This window comes from Heterodontus francisci, chromosome 17 (assembly GCF_036365525.1).
Source record: "Heterodontus francisci isolate sHetFra1 chromosome 17, sHetFra1.hap1, whole genome shotgun sequence".
NCBI lineage: Eukaryota > Metazoa > Chordata > Chondrichthyes > Heterodontiformes > Heterodontidae > Heterodontus > Heterodontus francisci.
The window spans coordinates 15,987,113-16,008,808 of record NC_090387.1 but is presented as its reverse complement, the minus strand read 5'-3'; the positions used below and the strand labels follow the sequence as shown (position 1 = coordinate 16,008,808).

The 21,696-nt window shown below is 44.2% G+C and overlaps 1 protein-coding gene across 5 annotated transcripts in view; it reads right to left on the bottom strand.

The window, feature by feature from the left end:
* Window positions 1–21,696, bottom strand: part of mafa (MAF bZIP transcription factor a) — a 366,266-nt gene that overhangs the window by 218,277 nt on the left and 126,293 nt on the right. The window lies entirely within an intron of this gene.

Below are 21,696 nucleotides of genomic sequence, written 5' to 3'. Positions count from 1 at the left end.
TTCTCAATAGTTATCAGGCATTTTTACTTCAAACTCCGGTACCTGACATAGAATTCCAGACCCTGATCTTCAACGGGCTCAGTTTTATTCTGGCATTGCTGCTAGGAATGGTGGATTATGCCAACAGCAGCAGCAAAGGAATTTGATCTTGTCCCATTGCCAGTTCATATTGCATTAAAAGAGCACTGAGCAATTCACAATGCAAAGGCAATGTATTTTCTTCAAAGGACGAAATTTACTGTTTCTTCAATAAAGCAGCACCTGGATATTTATGAGCACATCTGAGGGGTGTGAGTTGGTGTTATTTATATATAATATATATACATATTGATTTATTTTTGATACAAGTTTAGAAAAAAAGAAGGAAGAAGATTATTTCAAGGTCAGGGAATTCAAGGTACAGGCAGCAGCTGTTCCTCCATGCTGCAATCTAAAACATGATGGGAGCTGTGACTTAGAGCAATAGCAAGCCACGTTCACACCTAATGATCATGCAGAATCATAGATTTGTATAATTATACAGCACGGTAAGAGTCCATTCGGTCCATCATGCCCCTGCCCGCTCTCTGAAAGGGTTATTCACTTAGCTCCAATCAGTACCACTCTATTCTGTCCTAGATGGTTTTTAATGGTTTAGAAAAGGGGGTCTTCTTGACATGGCCAGACTGAGCAGGTTTTCTCTGAGGCCGGTTCCGGTTGCATAACAGCTATGAACTGGCAACCAGCGGCCAGTGCACCTTGCCAATCATAATATAAAAGCAATTTATTGCAGTGGAGCCAACTCTTGTGTTTGAGCTTGCCTTACCCACATTGAAATTGGGCCCAGTGATAAATAGGCTGGCTCCAACCCACCCCAGCCTACACAGATACACAGACTATACACAGACTCCCTCCCACCCTCCACAGATAGTACCATTCCATTTACACCTATTCTGTTGTGTGTCTTGTGCACTAACTCACAATCACCTGGACTAGTTTTAATCGCCTAATGGGGGTTGGAGAGGAATTCTGCAGTTTTTTCCCCTAACTTAGCCTAGGTGTTCATCTGGTTTTGTCTTTCACCCAGGAGATTACTTATTCTCCCCGTCCTTTCACCTGTTAGAGGGCCTGAAGCAGATCTACCTTCCAGTAAAAAAAAAGAAAACATAATAAATGTAACATTCCAACAAATAAAACATTAATATTGGACATAGACCCTTCATATATTTTAAAGTTAAATAAAACAAAATGGTTCTTCTGTGCCTCACCGACCTGGAGCATTGATACATTAAATGGTTGGGTGAGGGGGAAGTGGGAGGATGTGATTTTGTGTCCTCCACTCAATGAGTGCCTGATCTCAGTCAGGTTGCCCCGAGGGAGGGCAGAGAGTTTGCCAGCAGGGAAAGGAGAACCATCCATTTTGAGTTGCACCTCAAGGCTTGATAAAGCTGCCATGGGGCCTTGAAGCATAGTCTGTGTTATTCCCTTCATCCAGGGTCTGACGTGTGAGATGAGAGTGAAGATAATGCATTGGGAAGGGGGTACAAACACCACTAAATGAGGCAGAAATATGTAAATTTACCTCGTGATATTTAAGCGGATAGCAGTATAACATGACATAATAACAGTCTAGTATTAGCTGTGAACTGACAATCTAAACATGCAAACTACTAATGTAATAAGAAATTACAGAGTCAGAGAATTTATATATTTGTGATGTTTAAGCACACATATTGTAAGAAATATGAACTCAGCATGTTACAAACACTCGCTGGTCCTGGGGCTATGTTTTGTAAGCATTTAAAGCACGTTATTGTGTGTTAATGGCTTGGAGAAGGGGCTTAATTAGTGCTGTGTTTTCCCAAGTGACTTGCAGAATGCTTCCCTGATAAATACATAGGGTTGCTGCTCCCACTCTCCATTCACTTTCCCGCTGAGCTCTTTCCAAATTTACAATCCCTGAACAGACTTTGTTAGAAATTCTCTACTTTTTCCCAGCAATTTTTTTTTCTTTATAAAAAAAAAGCTTTTGTTTTATGAACATATGAGCAATGATGGACAGGTACAGACCCTCTGATCCATCCAGCCTGTCCCAATCAATTGTGATAACTTGTATATGGCAAAAGAAAGGCCTGCTACCCGACCCGAACCCGACGGGACCCGATGACGTGTTGGGTACAGGTCAGGTCGCACTTCCGGGTCCGGCATTTGGGCTCAGGTCGGGTTGGGCCGGATCGGACACACTCCATCACCACCTCAGGTAAGTGACTTTAATGTTAACTTACCTTTTGGACTTTAAAGGTGGTTTTGCTACAGTTATTTTAAGCTTATGCAGGTAAAGAACAAAGTCCAAATTTGGAAGGTAGGTTCACTGATGGTCAGGTTGGGCCGGGCCGGGCGCGGGAAAAAGTGGAAGAACTCAGGCCGGGTTGGGCTCGGGGTCGGATGGGGTTCTGTCGTTCATTCAACAAATAGGTCCCCTCCAGATATGCTGGCAGCCTGTTCCATAGGTCCACCACTCTCTGTGAAATGGACCACCTCCTGACATTTAACCTAGATCTAGCCTTGCACAACAAATACAAAAGCAAAATATTGTGGATGCTGGAAAGCTGAAACATAAACAGAAAATGCTGGAGATACTCAGCAGGTCTGGCAGCATCTGTGGAGTGAGAAACACAGTTAACGTTTGAGGTCTGTGACCTTTCATCAGAATTGGGAAAAGGTAGAAATGTAATAGGTTTTCAGGAAGTGAAAGTGAGGAATGGGGAAAATAACAAAAGGAAGAGTTTGTGATAGGGTGGAAGACAGGAGAGATCAAATCACAAATGGTTTTATGGTGTAAGGTCAAAGGGAATGATAACTGGACAAGTAAAGAATGAAAAAAAATGTGTCTAGAGTAGGTGCGAATGGAAGGATCCTGAATAGCTGCCGTCCGAAAGCAAAGAAAAGGAAATACGAGAGAAACAAGAGAGTAAAAAAGCAAACCAGCAAAGAAAAGGAAACAAAATGGGGTAGAGGTTATGATATAAAATTGTTGAACTCAAAGTTGAGTCCAGAAGGCTGTAAAGTGCCCAGTCGAAAGACGAGGTGCTTTTCCTCAAGATTATGTTGAGCTTCATTGGAACACTGTAGGAAGCCGGGGAGAGGTCAGAGTGGGAGCAAGGTGGAGAATTAAAATGACAGGCAACTGGAACTCGGGGTCAGGCTTTCAGACTGAACAGAGATGTTCCGCAAAGCAGTCACCCAGTCTCAGTTTGGTCTCCCCAATGTCGAGGAGACCACATTTCTAACTTTTCCTTGCTCTGATGAAAAGTCACAAACCTGAAACTCTGTTTCTCTCGCCAGACCTGCTGCGTATTTCCAGCATTATCTGTTAAAATTGTCACCCTGGTCCTCCCTATTTTATTTTGAGTGCCACGATAAGGTATCCCTGTGTCCTTGTGGTGTGACAGTGGCCACATTGTATGAAGGATCAGCCTGGGATAACTTCCTCTCAACTGGCCTGTTTTAATATTGGAAGCCTGTGAGAGAAGCAGCACTCACTGACTCTCTGTCACCAGAAGCTGCTCACTGGTGTCAGCCCCAAGTCCTGCTACTTCAAGCTCAAATCCATTGGACCACTATGCACCTACCTCGCATGTTGAACAATAAAAATAAAGGAATGGACTTGCATTTAAAAAGTTACTTTCACAACCATGGGACATCCCAAAGTGTTTTAAAGCCACTTAAGTCCTTTTGAAGTGTAGTCACTGTTATAATTTAGCGAAACAATGCTGTCAATGAGATAAATGACCAGATAACCTGTTTTTTAAAATTCAGTTGTGGGATGCGGGCATCGCTGGCAAGGCCAGCATTTATTGCCCATTCCTGGTGAGCTGCCTTCTTGAACCGCTGCAGTCCTTGTGGTGCAGGTACACCCACAGGTGCTGTTTTTAGTGATGCTGTTGAGGGATAAATATTGTTTGACAAGGGAGATCTCACCTCCTGTTCTTCAAAATAGTGGCACGGGACCTTTTACGTCCAACTACGAGGGCAAACGAAGTCTCCATTTGACATCTCATCTGAAAGATGGCACCTCTGACAGTGCAGCACTCACTCAGTACCACACTGGAGTGTCAGAGTGAATTTTTATGCTCACGGCTCTGGAGTGGCGCTTGAACCACCAATCGTCTAAGTCAGTGGTAAGAATTCTACCAACAGAGCCAAAGCTTCTGGAGTCTCTGGTAGCTGAGATTTCACAGACTATTATGTAGTAATGAGAGTGCACCTGTTTCATCTTAAACCCATCACTGCATGAGTTGGCTGTCTCTGACATTTGCCAGTATTGGCCAATCCTCCCTCTGATTTATTTCTGTTGGCCATATATGGTCCAATCGGGCTTTTTGGAGGGAATTACAGCATGGCCCTTAGTAGTGGCAGTAGTTGACACAACACTCTGTGCCAATGTGCTAGCTCAGTTACAGAAAAATTATAAAAATTAAAAATAACAGATATTTAAATGCATGGATTTGAACAAGGATAAAATCTGAAACAATTACTCTTGATCCTTGCTGGAAATACGCAACAACAACTCTGTTTCTGCTCCCCTCCCCCACACGTCTCCCCCATCACCTCCACCCACCATCACCCTCGACTACTACCCCTTCATTTTGTTCAGCCTTGTAAAGGAGTTCCACGTCTCTGCAATCTTCCAGTTCTGAAGAAAGGTCGACACCCAAAATGTTTTCTGGTCTTTTCTTTATTCAGGCTATTCATTGCCAGTATATTTTATATAAGCACATGAGAGATATATTGCTTATACTGAATTCCTGTCATAGAATCATAGAAAGTTTAAGGCACAGAAAGAGGCCACTTGGCCCATCGTGTCTGTGCTGGCCGAAAAACGATCCACCTATTCTAATCCCACCTTCCAGCATTTGGTCCGTAGCCTTGCAATTCAGGTGCATATCCAGACTCCCTTTGAATGAGTTGAGGGTCTCTGCCTTAACTACCCTTTCAGGCAGTGAGTTCCAGACCCCCACCACCCTCTGGGTGAAAAAATTTTTCCCTTCTAATTTTTCTACCAATCACTTTAAATCTATGCCCCCTATGACCTCTCTGCTAAGGTGAATAGGCCCTTCACCTCCACTCTATCCAGGCCCCTCAAAATTTTGTACATTTCAATCAGATCTCCCCTCAGCCTTCTCTGTTCCAAGAAGAACAACCCCAGCCTATCCAATCTGTCCTCATAGCTGCATTTTTCCAGTCTTGGCAACATCCTCGTAAATCTCCTCTGTACCCTCTCTAGTGCAATTACATCATTTCTGTAATGAGATGACCAGAATTGTATACAGTACTCAAGTTGTGGCCTAACCAATGAGTTATACAGTTCCAGCATAACCTCCCTGCTCTTGTATTCTATACCTCGGCTAATCAAGGAAAGGATTCCATGTGCCTCCTTATCCACCTTATTGACCTGTCCTGCTACCTTCAGGGATCTGTGGACATTCACTCCAAGGTCCCTCACTTCCTCTACACTTCTCAGTATTTCCCCATTAATCGTGTATTCCTTTGACCTCCCCAAATGCATCACCTCACAATTCTCCAGGTTGAATTCCATTTGCAACTTTTCTGCCCATCTGTCCAGACCATCAATAACTTCCTTCAGCCAACAGCTATCCTCCTCGCTATCTACAACATGGGCAATCTTTGTGTGTCTGCAAACTTCTTTTATCATGCCCCCTACATTTACATCCAAATCATTAATATATACCACAAAAATCAGGGACTCTGTACTGAGCCCTGTGGAATGCCACTGGAAACAGCCCTCCAGTTGCTAAAACATCCGTCAACTACCACCCTTTGTTTCCTGCCACTGAGCCAATTTTGTATCCACCTTGCTGCATTTTCCTGGATCCCATGGGATTTTATTTTTTGAACCAGTCTGCCATATGGGATCTTGTCAAAAGCCTTGCTAAAATCCATGTAGACCACATCAACTGCACAACCCTCATCTATCTTCCTTGTTACTTCTTCAAAAAATTCGATCAAGTTGGTCAAACAAGATCTTCCCTTAACAAATTCATGCTGACTATCCTTGATTAACCTGTGCCTTTCTAAGTCTCTCAGAATAGATTCCAATAATTTGCCAACTACTGAGGTTAGATTGACTGGCCTGTAATTATTTGGTCTATCCCTCACTCCCTTTTTAAACAGAGGTACGTCAGCAGTCCTCCAATCTTCCGGCACCACACCTGTATCCAGTAAGAACTGGAAAATGATGGTCAGGCCATCTGTTATTTCCTCTCATGCTTCTTTTAACAGCCTAGGGTACATTCCATCCAACCCTGGTGATTTATCAACTTTCAAGGATGCTAATCCCATTAATACTTCCTCTCTCCTTATGTTTATCACTTCCAATACTTCACACTCTTCCTCCTTAACTATAATATCTGCATTGTCCGCTTCTTTTATAAAGACAGATGCAAAGTATTCATTAAGAACCATACCAACATCTTCCACCCCTACACATAGGTTTCCTTTTTGGTCTTTTCTGGGCCCTACCCAATATCTTTGGGTTCACCTTGATTTTGCTTGCCAATATTCTTTCATACACTCTCTTTGCTTTCCTAATTTCCTTTTTGATTTCACCCATCCACTTTCTATACTTCTCTTGGCTTTCTGTTGAGTTCTCGGTGTTGGACATTAGCTTTCCTTTTCTGCCTTCTATTACCATGTAGGCTCCTTGACATCCACGGGGCTCTAGATTTGGCTGTTCTCACATTTTTTCTTTGTGGGAACATGTTTACCCCTTGAATCTCCTCTTTGAATGCCTCCCACTGCTCTGACACTGATTTACCTTCAAGTAGCTTTTTCCAGTCCACTTCCGCTAATTCACTCCTCAGTTTAGTAAAATTGGCCTTACCCCAATTGAGAACGCTAACTCCTGTTCTATCTCTGTCCTTTTCCATAATTATGTTAAAACTGACTGAATTATGATCACTATCACCAAAATGCTCTCCCACTGCCACTGTCCTTGGAGAGAGTACAAATAGACATGAAATATAGATTCAGACATTTCCATAAATAACTGTGGGGAGTATATTTCAGAATTATAATAATTCTCCTACCTGAATATTAATCCTTATATCATGATGTTTCCTTCCCCTTGGTAAAGCACACAGCACACAATTCCCTTAATTTTATGGGGCTTGTTTTATAAAAGAAATATTGGAAAAAGAATTTCAGCAAACTCAAGTGATACACAGGAGTATGGTGATCAAGAGGTGTTTTCTCAGAGTGATGTACATAAGAAGCTCCCCACTCCTTCACTGACAGTGTTATATGCATTATGACAAGATGTCAATGACGTCACTCTGTACACTTAACTGAAGCACACACTCATTCTCCATATGCTAGGCAGGAGCAGGCTGTAGGGGAACATATCAGAACTTGTTTTAGAGGCACATATTTTATACAGAATCTGTGCCAACTTGGCTCAGTTGGTGGCAACTTGCCACTGAGTCAGAGGGTTTAGCCCAGGCATATAAACCAGGCTGGCACTTCAATGCCATACTGAGGGAGTGCAGCCCTGTTGGAGGTGCCAACGTTTTGATGAGATGCTAAACTGACGTTCTGTCAGCTTGTTCACGAGGATATAAAAGATCCCATGGCACTATTTCATAGATGAGCAAGGTGATTCTCCTGGCCAACATTCTCTTCTCAACCAACACCAACTAAAAGGATGAGCAACGTTATCTCATTTGCAGTTTACGTGACCTTGCTGTGTACAAAACAGCCACTGTTTGTTTTCAAACCAAAAACAACCGCATTTCCAAAGTAATTCAGTGGATGTGCAGCACTTTGGGATGTCCTGAAGATGTGAAGAGGCACTATTTCTTTATTTATATTGATTCCTGGTTACTGTGGTGACTGTTGCGCCCATGAGTATTACATCAGGCAACAAAGTGATAAACAATTTCTCTCAAAGGAACATAAATTGCACTTTGTATCCACAGGCTGTATAAACCTGCGCAAAGGTGTTGCTTACAGAGATATCAACATTGGACAAATGCACAGTGTTTTATTAAACCTTTAGGGCCCACCATTCAATGCTTTACATTGAACGTTTTTATCCTCACCTATCAACCCCTCCAGGTTCTTGATGGAAAATTCTTTAATTTGAAGAGGCAGAGGAGCCTAAATTCATTAGTGGCCCAAACCGGGTGCAAATCCAACAATGCCCCAGAATGGAGAGGCCTGGGCACCGAACAAGTTGTGAGGAGGACACAAAGGGAGCAATTGTATGCTGACGGCGGCGGTTGTGGCGGAATGCTTAAGGCTGGGGGAAATGAGGCTAAGATCCCCGCGTCGCCTCTTGTACAGAAGGCCTGACGAATTTAGTGCCAATCAGGCACTTAACTGGACAGCGGCGGGCCTTCCGGAGGTCCTAGCCTTGCAGAGTTGCTGGCCAATCAGTTTTGGTCTCCTTATTTAAGGAGGGATTTTCTTGCATTGGAAGCATTTCAGAGAAGGTTCATTAGGCTGATTCCTCGTATGAAGGGGTTGTTTTATGAGGAAAGGTTGAGTAGGTTGGGCCTATACTCATTGGAGTTTAAAAGAATGAGAGGTGATCTTATTGAAACATATAAGAATCTGAGGGGGCTTGACAGGCTCGTGAGGGCATCTAGAACTGGGGGCACAGTTTCAAAATAAGGGATCTCCCATTTAAGACGGGGATGAGGAGGAATTTCATCTCTCAGAGGGTCGTTAATCTTTGGAATTCTCTTCCCGAGAGAGCAGTGGAGGCTGGGTCAGTGAATATATTCAAGGCTGAGTTCAACAGATTTCTGATTTACAAAGGAGTCGAGGGATGTAGAGGGCAGGCAGGAAAGTGGAGTTAAGGCCGCAATTAGATCAGGCATGATCTTATTGAATGGTGGAGCTGGCTTGAGGGACCAAATGGCCTAGTCCTGCTCCTATTTCTTATGTTCTTAAACTAATTCCTTCATAATTCCAGCGAGTTGTGGGTGCCAATTTCAGCTGACGCAGAGGCCCACTTGTAAGACCAGGCAGCAGGAGGAAGTTAATCGGGAGCGAAATGTGTGACGGTGGGCTGGCAATAGCCCGCAGTTACTTCATGGAGCCAAAATGAGCTCTCCTGCTCCCTCCAACCCACAAAAAATGCCTTGTTGTGGGGTCTTTCCCTATAAGGACCACTGGTTGGGCAACTTCTAGATGTAAATACTAGGCGGGGAGTTGAGTATTGCAAGCTCCAAGTTTTGTTATGGAATTTAGGAGTTTGCGACTGAAATGGCCTCATTTGAGTATTGCTCATTTCGGGCAGCTGCCAGGGCCACCTAAAAAAATGCCCAAATTTGGCAGTGGCTCGAATGCCCATGAGCTCAGACATTAGCCTCCGCCCTGTCAAAAAATGTTGAATTTAGGCCCCAGAAAATATCTTTGCAATATCATATAGTGAGGGTCGACAAAAGTAATGACAGCTCAGCTCCTGCCACAGGGTAAACTTTACTCGGCAACCAACCCAGTGACATGACGACAGGATTTTCCAAACATCTCTCTGTCCCCAGGAACAGAGGCTACTCCCAAGACCGCCAAATCCAATAGAAACCTGTTGTACCCCAGACACCATTGTCCGCCTCTACCTGGGCACCCCATCGTATACATACACACATGTACAGTCAATACACATCAGCAGACAGGCAAATGAGGTGAGAAGCAAGGCAGCCAAACCACTGTGTTACATTGTCACAACAGCCGCACAAGAGCATATTTATAAAGGGAATGGGTTGAGGGTGACACCTCTAACACCATTGATTCATCCACTGCCTGCAGTTAGAAACTACATAGAACCTAACAATGAAAATATCTACAGCAATTATACTATTGTTTGTGCACATTATGTGACCTGGTGCCCAGAGACAACTTGTCTGTTGCTTCCTTGCTTTACCTATTTAAGACTAGTTAAAAATGCAGCAATGGAAACTGCTGTAAGGGATTCTCGACTTTGCCTGTTTCTGACAATAGTTGGCACTGTTAACCTAAAACACTTGGGTGGATTTTGGGGTTAAAGTCTTAAAAATCATTTTCCCAACCAAACCCACCTCCAACCAGACCATGGTAGCTTTAACTGAGAAGGTAGGCGGGCGACCAACTCCTTCCAAGGAGGCGGATTTAAAGATGACAATGAGGCTGCAAGCATCATTATGATTCAGCTTTTCAACTTTAACTCTGGTTGGCTGAGTTTCCTGAGCCACAGGGAGCCTGACAACTACATCCAGGTGAGGGCTTGGTGCATCCAGGAGGTGGGTGTCTTTACACCCACCTCCTGGATCCAGAGTGGCTACCTTAGGAACCCCTGTGATTGGCCAACTTCCCCCCCACCACCCCCCCCCCCCCACTCACCCGACCTTCCCCACGAGATCTCCAGTGCCACCAATTCCCCCCACAGGCCTTCGACTTTCTCCCCACCAGCCTTCAAATTATGTCCCTAAGCAGGTCCCCAATTCTCCCAACCCCACTAATGCCTCCAAAACCCACCCCCAGTCCCCCAACCTCGCCATGCCCCCCTCCAGGCCCCCTGATCCTTACCTTCTCCCAAGGCCCCTGCTCATCCCCTCACCCTGGGACCCAATTGTCCACCTGATCGAACCCTCCCTCATCCCTCACTGATTCCCCCCTCCCTCATCCCTCCAAGATGTCTACCCCCTGGCAAGGACATACCTGGTCCTATTGCCTTCACCAACCAGCTCTCCGCCTGATTGGCTTCCAGGTAGGGGTACTGATCGGTGACATCATGCCTGCGGTGGAATCCTGACTTCTAGATTCCCCACATTTTTCAGACCACCCCTCCATGTGGGTCATGTCGGTAACAATTTAGCCCATATAGTGCAAACATACAAGCACACAGTGCACACATGCACAAGGCACGCACACAAATACATACTGTGTACATATACTCACACACACAAACACAAAAACACACACAACAAATCAGGTTCATTTGGACCAGCAATGCTGGTCTTCTAGGGAAAAATTTAATGCTAGAGGAAATTATCTCATCAGTTCCCAACTCAGGAGTGCCATAAAATAGAAACATGGAATCATACAGCACAGAAGGAGGCCATTTGGCCCCTTTTATCTGTGCTGGCTATCAGATTAGTCTCCTCCTTTCTTGCCCCACAACCCTGCAATGTTTTATTTTTCAATGTTTATCCAATTCCCTTTTGAAAGTTAGTATGCTATCTGCGTATGCTATCATTTCAGGAGTGCATTCCAGATTATAATGACTCGCTGGAGTGGAAGGTTATCAGAGGTAGGTGAAAATGTGGAGTAACCAGTTCAGCCATGAACTTACTGAATGGTGGAGCAGGCTCGAAGGGCCGAGTGGCCTACTCCTGCTTCTATTTCGTATGTTCGCAGCCTAAAAAAAAGAATTTTCCTCATCTCCCCTCTGGTTCTTTTGTCAATTATCTTAACCATCTTGCAAATATTATGGAGGTGATATGGTAAAACCAGCATAAGCCAAAGGGAAGCTCTAATGAAACACATAAAATATATCACAAATTTCTAGCTTATTCAGGATAGTCAGAAGCTTTTTCCCAGGGTGGAAGAGTCAGTTACTAGGGGACATAGGTTTAAGGTGAGAGGGGCAAAGTTTAGAGGGGATGTGCAAGGCAAGTTCTTTACACAGAGGGTGGTGAGTGCCTGGAACTTGCTGCCGTGGGAGGTGGTGGAAGCAGGTACGACAATGACGTTTACGAAGCATCTTGACAAATACATGAATAGGATGGGAATAGAGGGATACGGTCCCTGAAGTGCAGAAGGTTTTAGTTTAGGCAGGCTTGGAGGGCCGAATGGTCTGTTCCTGTGCTGTACTGTTCTTTGTTCTTTGTCTTTGTTCAGATCAGTAAGTTTCAGAGAGTAACTGTCAGATCTTAACTCATTTTGGTTTAGAACTGTTAACATGCCTCAGGACTCAAAATTGGGTTAGTTTTCAGAAGTTCTTTTTTGCTCCAGTTTCTGCCCAAACATATTTGCACATTGCCAAAAATAAAAGCCTCCATGAACCAATTAAGAGTAAACCACATTGCTGTGGGTCTGGAGTCACATATGATTTCCTTCCCCAAAGGACATTAGACCAAATGGGTTTTAACAACAATCCAGTAGTTTCTTACTCACCATTACCGATACTAGCTTTTATTCCACATTTATTTAATTAACTGAATTTAAATTTCCTAGCTGCCATGGTGGAATTTGAACTTATGTTTCCAGATTGCTATTCTTTGGACTGTTGGCCCAGTAATATAACCACTATGCTACTGGATCCATTAAACACACAAAATAAATCATAAAAAAATATGCATTTTTAATTAGAGTGTCTAGTCCACCACCTGTGAGTAACCCAATTTTAAATAACTGGAAATGACTTTAAAAAACTATAGATAACCATTTCCTAGTTAGATTGGTGTACAGTAGTCAGTCACTTAGTAAATTAAAACAAACATAATAATTAAAAGCCTTTAAAGGGTGCCTGTCAGTGTCCTTGTGCCTAAAGATAGCTTAATTTTAAGATGGTCCTCAAAGGCCTGCAAACTGGCACAATCAGTGGAATTGGTGATTAATTGGAACACAGGCAATGGCCTGTTTTGTGGGTTGGGTCAGCTTCTCTGAAGAGTTTTAAAAAATACTGGCGCAAAAGATGGCGAGCACTCGATTTGCATTGCACATAGTTTGCGTTTGAAATTCCTCAACCTTTTGCACTGGTCTGGCCATTTCTCGGGTGAATTGCACTGAAAAAAAACCAACGCAACTGAGCAGAAACTCCAGGTCGATGTGTTTAGGTCAGATTGTGTTGCTTCACCATGGCTCTTGTTCTAACCTGTAGACTGCCATGCAGCCATTAGCAAATGTAAACTGGGAAGCTGGACTGGCATCATAGATCAGTATAACACAGAAAGAGGTCATTTGGCCCATCGAGACTGTGCCAGCTCTTTCGAAGAGCAATCCAATCCACTCCCTCTTCATTTCTCCGTATCCCAGCAATTATTTATCCAGTTCCCTTTTGAAAGCTGCTACTGAATCTATTTCCAGCGCTCTATCAGGCAGCACATTCCAAATCCTCGCCACTCATGGCGTTAAAGGTGCATTTCATGCAATCATTTCAGGAGTCATCTGGGAGATTTTGCTTCCAGTATGTTTTTATTTTAAAACCATATTTTTCAGAACAAACATTCACCTCTTACAGTACACATGCTGCTGAACTATCAAAGGTTTGTACGGTGTGGGAAGTGTGTCAATGGTAGATACAACTCAGATACTGACTGAAACTGCAATGCAACTGGTGTTTACCTCCTGCCTCTCTATATTTATGCTAAAAATTATAATGCTTGTTATTTCAAGACAGTCTGACTGTGTGTTGGGAGTGGGAAACCTTGGCCACTGGCAGATCTGCCTGTGAATTACCAACTTATGCTGCTGGCTGCCAAACAAACCTACTGCCAGTGTGTAGTCAGAGAGTTCGCCTGTTATCTCATTGACAGGCTCACTCAAGCTTTACCTTCCTAGTTTAAGAGAAAAGAAAGACTTGCATTTATATTGTGTTTTCACAGAGAAACAGGCGAATATAGGAACATGGCTGATCATCCACCTCAATGCCTTTTTCCCACACTATCCCCATATCCCTTTATGCCATTGGTATTTAGAAATCTGTCAATCTCCGCTTTAAACATACTCAATGAATGAGCTTCCACAGCCCTCTGGGGTAGAGAATTCCAAAGATTCACAACCCTCTGAGTAAAGAAATTTCTCCTCATCTCTGTCCTAAGTGGCTTCCCCCTTATTTCAAAATTGTGTCCACTGGTTCTAGATTCCCCAACCAGGGGAAGCATCTTACCTGCATCTACCCTCTCTATCCCTTTAAGTATTTTGTAGGTTTCAATGAGATTACCTCTCATTCTTCAAAACTCTAGAGAATATACGCCCAGTTTCCCCAATCTCTCTTCATAGGACAGTCCGCCATCCCAGGAATAAGTCTGATGAACTTTTGTTGCACTCCCTCTATGGAAATAATATCCTTCCTAAGGTAAGGGGACCAAAACTGCACACAGTACTCCAGGTGCAGTCTAACCAAGGTTCTATACAACTGAAGCAAGACTTTGCTACTCCTGTACTCAAGTCCTCGTGTGATAAAGGCTAACATAGCATTCGCCTTCCAAATTGCTTGCTGCACCTGCATGTTAGCTTTCAGTGACTTATTGGCAAAGACACCCAGGTCTCTTTGTACATCTACACTTTCTAATTTCTTACCATTTAAGAAATCCTCTGCACATCTATTCCTCCTACCAAATTGAATAACCTCACATTTTTCCACATTATATTCCATCTGTCATGTTCTTGCCCACTCATTAAGTCTTTCCAAATCCCCTTGAAGCCGCTTTGCATCTTCCTCACAGCATACATTCCCACTTAGTTTTGTGTCATCCGCGAACTTGGAAATATATTTGGTCCCCACATCCAAATCATTGATATAGATTGTGAACAGCTGGGGCCCAAGCACTGATCCCTGCGGTACTCCCCTAGTCATAGCCTGCCAATGCGAGAATGAACCATTTATTCTTACTCTCTGTTTTCTGCCTGGTAACCAATCCTTAATCCATGCCAGTATATTACCTCCTATCGCATATGCTTTAATTTTGCTAACCAACCTCCTGTGGGGGACTTTATCAAAAGCCTTCTGAAAATCCAAGTATACCACATTCACCTACTCCCCTTTATCAATTCTGTCAGTAACATCCTCAAAAAACTCCAACAGGTTTATCAAACATGATTTCCCATTGATAAATCCTTCATCCTCAGATTGTCCCAAACCATATCAGACAATGAAGTACCTTTGGAGTTTCGTCACCGTTGTAATGTAGGTAAAGTAGACAGAGCTTCAATTTAATGTCTCACCTGAAAGACATCATCTCTGACAATACAACAATCCCTTAGCACTGCACTAAAATGTTAGGCTCAAGTCCATGGTGGAACTTCAAACCAGGACCATTCTGATAAGGTGGTTTTGTTAAATGACTATTGACCATGTAAAGGGTCTGGTTCCATTGTACTGGACAGCCACAAAGCTTGAAAAGATTACTTTGTAAATATTCCCAGGGATCTATTATTTTGCCTAACTGCTATGAGTTGATGGTGCATGCTGAAAAGGAATATCGACTTGTTGCAACATTTTCCAATGCATTTTGGTGGGAAAATTATAGAAAAGTAAGCTTGAACTAGTGTCTAATCTTATGGCTGTTAACCTTTCGCTTCTTTTCAGCCAAGTTGCAGCTTACATCGAGTGTCTTTAAAGGGATAATTTCCACTTTGGGCAAGTATTGGGAGCAGATCTCGCACTGCCCACTTGTGGTTCTGTTAGGCCCCAGTCATTTTGAAGCCAGATCTTGGTCGATTACCGCTGGCAGGCTGTGAATGTCGCTCACAGGCTGTTCTCCTGTTGGATGGGAGGGGTCACGGGAATTATGGTGGTTCCTCGTTGGGGGAAATTGCAGAGTGGTGAGGTGAGTGGGGCAAGGGTGTGATTGGGTGGCATGGGTCAGCAGCAAGATCCACACAAAACCTTTAAAAAACATACCTGAGCTGTTTTTTGAGTGGTCGTGAGTTGTGCCTTTAAGGCTAGGACACTCAATGTTTGGTGCTACTTGGCTGATTGTATGCACACTTTACCCATTGGTACCAAAAATTGCAATGGGGCCTTATCTATATCATAGAACCCTGATTAGTGTATTGCAAGGTGCGCCTATGTGAAGATCTCAATGAAATTGGCAGGGGCGGGAAGTGATGCACTGCCATCTTCACCTCGTAGTCACCGTGTTCCCTCTGGGTGGAGGCAATTAAAATTGACTCTAAGATGTCTAAATAGGTTTCCCGCTGTCATATGTGATTCATATATCAGCCAGCGGCTCATTGGGTGACACCTTTGTTTCTGAGGCAGAAGGATGTAGATTCAAGGCCGAGAGAATTGACCACATAATCCAGCTTGCCTTCAGTGCAGTATTGAGGGAGCACTGTGCTGTCTGAGATGTTTTCTTCCTCATGAGACATTAAACTAAGGGCCTATATGCTCTCTCAGGTGGATGGAAAAGACCCCAAGAAGAATAGGGGAGTTCTTTTTGGTATAAAAACAAGAAATGCTGGAAATAGTTCTTTTTGGTGTTCTGGCCAATATTTATCCCTCAACCAACATCACTAAGACAGATTATCTAGTCATTATCACATTGTTCCTTGTGGGACATTGCTTTAATTAGATTACATATATGATACAGAAACTGTCCATTCTGCCCAACCAGTTCATGCCGGCATTTGTTCTCCACTCGAGCATCCTTCCATTTTTCCTCATTTAAATCTATCATCATAACCCACTCTTTTCTTCTCCCTTTTATATTTGGCAAGCCTTCCCTTAAATGCATCTATATTATTCCCTTCAAATACTCCCTGCGTTAAAAGATTCACATTCTCACCACTCTTTGGGTAAAGAGGTTTCTTCTGAATTCCCTATTGAATTTTTTGGAGACTATCTTATATTGATGGCCTCTAATTTTGCTTTTCCCCACAAGTGGTAATGTTCTCTCTCTATCCACTCTATCAAAACCTATCATTATTTTAAAGACCTCTATTCGGTCACTTTTTTGAAGAGAAAAGAGACCCAGCCTATTCATCATTTCCTAATATGTACATCCACCCATTTCTGGTATCATCCTTGTAAATCTTTTCTGCACTCTCTCCAGTGCCTCTATATTCTTTTTATAATATTGCGACCAGAACTGCACATAGTACTCTAAGTGTGGTCTAACCAAGGTTCGATACAGCTTTAGCATAATATGCATACTTTTCAATTCTATCCATCTAGAAATAAAGCCTAGTTCTTCGTTTGCTTTTTTTATGCCCTTGCTATGCTGTGCCACAACTTTTAGTGATTGGTGTATTTGTACTCTGAGATCCCTTTGTTCCTCTATCCCATGTCGACTCGCACATTCCAAGTACTAAGTGACCTCCCTATTCTTCCAAGCAAAAAGTCCAAAATCACATTTACCTGTGTGGAACTTCAATTGCCAATTGAAATAAAGACAGAAAATGCTGAAAATACTCATCAAGTCTGGCAGCATCAGTGGAGAGAGAAGCAGAGTTAACGTTTCAGGTCTGTGACCTTTCATTAGAACTGGGAAAAGTTAGAAGTGTAACAGATTTTTGGCAGGTGATATGGAGGAGAGTGGGACAAAGAACAAAAAGGAAGGTCTGTGATAGGGTGGAAAACAGGAGACAGTCATTTAGGGCCAATGGGAATGGTAATGGGGCAAGAAAAGAAACAAAACAACGGATGTGTCCAGAGCTGGTGTACTGAAAAACACAAAGAAAAGGAAACAAAATGAGGCAGAGATTATGGTCTGAATTGTTGAGCTCAGTATTGAGTCCGGAAGGCTGTAAAGTGCCCAGTTGAATAATGAGGTTCTGTTCCTCGAGCTTACATTGAGCTTCATTGGAATACTGCAGTATACCAAGGACAGAGAGGTCAGTGTGAGAACAAGGTTGAGAATTAAAATGACCTATGACGGGTAACTCAGGGTCATGCTTGCAGGCTGAGCGGAGGTGTTTCACAAAGCAGTCACTCAATCTGTGTTTGGTCTCCTCAATGTAGAGCAGACTGCATTGTGAGCAGCGAATACAGTACATTAAATTGAAAGAAGTACACGTAAATCGCTATTTCACCTGGAAGGAGTGTTTGGGGCTTGCACGGTGAGGAGAGACAAGGTAAAAGGGAAGGTGTTGCATCTGCTGCAATTGCATGGAAAGGTGCCATAGGAAGGGGAATGGGTGTGGGGTGGTGATTGAGGAGTTGACCAGGGTGTCGTGGAGGGAATGGTCCCTACAGAATGCTGAAAGGGGAGGGGAAAATGTGTTTGGTGGTGGTATCACGCTGGAGGTGGCGGAAATGGCGGAGGATGATCCGTTGAATACAGAGGCTGGTGGGGTGGAAGGTAGGAACAAGGGGAACCCTATCGTGGTTCTGGGAGGGAGGGGGAAAGGGTGAGAGCAGAAGTACAGGAAATGGAATAGATACGGTCGAGGGCCCTGTCAACCACATTGTGGGGGAATCCTCAGCTGACGAAAAAGGAAGACGTATCCGAAGCGCTCTTGTTTCATTTGCCAATTATTTGCCGGTTCTGAAGTTTATTAATGACCTCCTGTGCATGTTTCCGACATTATACTAGTGACCACAGTTCACAGGTACTTAATTGGCTGTAAAGTGCTTTAGAACACCCTGAGGTTATGAATGGTGCTTTAGAAATGCAAGCCTTTCTTTCTTTCATAATGGACACAGGTTGTTTTTTATCTTAGCAACGTAGAAAGAGTGTTTTGCTGCACAGAATTGGCTAGCAAAAAGAAATAAGTCAAAAAAGCAAAACAATGATCGCATTGGTATCCTTACTGTTAGGAAGTGCTCTTGATGCAGTATTGATTGCTCCTGAGGTCTATGACGTTAAACCGCCCACCACACAGTTGTGAACTTTCTCGAAGCATGTTGCAATATCCTTATAAAAAAGAACCTTCCAGAAACAACTTTGCTCACTTGAGAAGTATGTATTTAAGCACTCTTGGAAAATTGCAACCTTTATTTATTTTATTGAATCCTCTGAATGTAGTCACTCACTTGCAGCATGAAGGGCAATGCTGGCAAGTAGAAAACAATCTATATGCACAGGGCTGTGCATTATTCATGATGAGTAGTGACTTGAGCAGAACGTTGCCTCTCCCAGTACTTTTCAAAATGTTTTTCTTTTTTAAAATAAAGTACATTTTTAAAGACTGCAGAAGATTTGCACTGAAATAGGTGTCTCATGTGCCTCACAGCAAATTTAACCTCACCTAAAAACAGATTAACTGATCATTATTCGTGCCAACCAAGTGCCAGGCAATGACCATCTCAAACAAGAGAGAATCTAACCATCTCCCCTTGATGTTCAATGGCATTACCATCGCTGAATCCCCCATTATCAACATCCTGGGGGTCACCATTGACCAGAAACTGAACTGGATTTCCACATAAATACCATGCCTACAAGAACAGGTCAGACACTGGGAATTCTGCGGCGACTAACTCACCTCCTGACTTTCCTGTATCTGTCCACCATCTATAAAGGTGCAAGTCAGGAGTGTGATGGAATACTCTCCACTTGCCTGGATGGGTGCAGCTCTCAAGAAACTCGACACCATCCAGGATAAAACAGCCAGCTTGATTAGCACCCCATCCACCACCTTCAACATTCACTCCCTTCACCAACGATGCACAGTGGTAGCAGTGTGTACCATCTACAAGATACACTGCAACAACTCACCAAGGCTCCTTTGACAACACCTTCCAAACCCATGACCTCTACCACCTAGAAGGACAAGGGTAGCAAATGCATGGGAACACCACCACCTGCAAGAGAGGGACCCTCATCATTATCACACCATCCTGACTTGGAACTATATCTCCGTTCCTTCACTGTCACTGGGTCTAAATCCTGGAACTCCCTTCCCAACAGCACAGTGGGTGTACCTACACCCCAAGGACTGCAGTGGTTCAAGAAGGTGGCTCACCACCACCTTCTCAAGGGCAATTAGGGATGGGCAGTAAATGCTGGCCTAGCCAGTGATGCCCACATCCCATAAATGAACAAAAAAAATTATCACATTGCTTCTTGTAGGATTAAATTGGCTGCTGTTCTTTGTACTGTACAACAGTGACTACACTTCAGGAATACTTCATTGGCTGTGAAGTGCTTTGGGACATCCTGTGCAACTGAAAGGTGCGATAAAAACACAAGTTCCTTCTTTTTTAAGAGTTCTAAATTGTTACTGAACCACGCAGAGCAGGAAATGTCCCAGCTTTCGACCCTGTTCTGTGATGAGGTACCAGATCTCAGATACGGCTCGCAGGAAGAGTGCTACAACTAGCCTCAGTACCACCTCGACCAGGGAGAGGAAAAGTCAGCCAGGGTGTCCTCTCCTGATTGAGACAATGATGACAGGATGGCCCTCGCCTGTGAGGCTCCGCACCCCCTCCTCCCCCATTCCTACTGTCAGAAAGCCAGACACACACTGCTTGGGCTGTGATTGTGACTCCTATGCCAATGTGCTGGAGGGCAGCTGCTGTCTGAGGAACAATAACAACTTGCACTGATATAGTGCTTTAACGTCTCAGAGCGCTTCACAGGAGCAGATAATGACTTGGAACTCGCTGCCTACGAGGCTGGTAGAAATGGAAATGATCAATGATTTCAAAAGGAAACTAGATGGGCACTTGAGGGAAATAAACTTGCAGGGCTAGGCGGATAGAGGGGGGAGTGAGACTGACTGAATTGCTCTACAGAGAGCCAGCATGGACTCGATGGGCTGAATGGGTCTCCTTCTGTGCCGTAATGACTCAATAGTGTGAATTCTACATTCCACCACCGCCCCCCCGCCCCACTCCTGGGAGTGGGCTGGGAGTCAGGGGGAGTGTAAAGTCAGGCGGGATGGTGGGGGAAATGCCATGCCCATTACCTACCTGCCTCCTCTGGTATCTTATGAGTGGTAGTGAAGGTGGCAGGTGGCCTGCTCGCCCTTGGGTCAATGGAGGCCCTTAAGTGGATAACTAATGGCCATTTAAGGGGCCCTTCCAGCCACCACTGATATTTTACCAGCGGCCGGGGAGGGGGGTACCCATATGGCAAGGACACTAGGTATACCCTGGTGGCCTGATTGTCATCTCGAGGGGTGTCCCTCCTGTGCAGACACCCTGTTCCCCCCCCACCCCCCCCAGCGGCAAGGGCCATCCCTTTTTGAGGAATCTCCTGGCCTCTTGATTGGCCCCCCTCCCCTCTCTGGGGCCTGCCTGAATGGCCCCGGCGAGCCCATCACACCTACCTTTACTCTGGGCCTCCAGTGCTGCTCCTGGGCCCGGGCCTACTGCAGTCCCAGCAGTGGCCACTGCTCCCAGTGGCGCTGCTGGGACTGAAGAGCTGCCAGCCCTCTGATTGGCCAGCAGCTCTTGGAGGCAGAACATCTTGCCTTGTTGTGGGGGGAGGGGGTAGGGGGGTGGGGGGTGCAGAAGCCACGACCTCAGGCAGTTCATGGCCTGAGAATCATAAAATCCGGTCATGGTTTCCAGGGCCGTTGGAGGCGGGCTTGCCCCTGACTTTCCAGCCGGTGGGTGGGGCCACAACCTCTGCGTTAAATCCCAGCCACTGACTCTAAATGAAACAAAAATTTGACACCGAGCCACATGAGGTGATATTAGGACAGGTGACCGAGTGTTTGATCACCGAGTTTAATCGCTCCACCATTGATCATTGACAACTGTACCTTCTGCTGCCTAGGCCCTAAGTTCTGGAATTCCCTCCCAAAACCTCTTTTAAGACACTCTTTAAAACCTTCCTCTTTGACCAAGCTTTTAGTCATCTGTCCTAATATCTCCTTATGTGATGCAATGCCAAATTTTGTTTGATAACCACACCTGTAAAACATCTTGGGATGTTTAATTATGTTCAAGGTACTATATAAATGCAAATTGTAGTTGTTAAGGTAGATTTTATGGCGTGACTTTAAGGAGGAGAAAGAGATAGAGAGCAGAGAAGTTGAAGGAACAACAGCAATTGGTCAGAGTCATTGAGCACCTGACTGTGAGGTCAGTTGGGC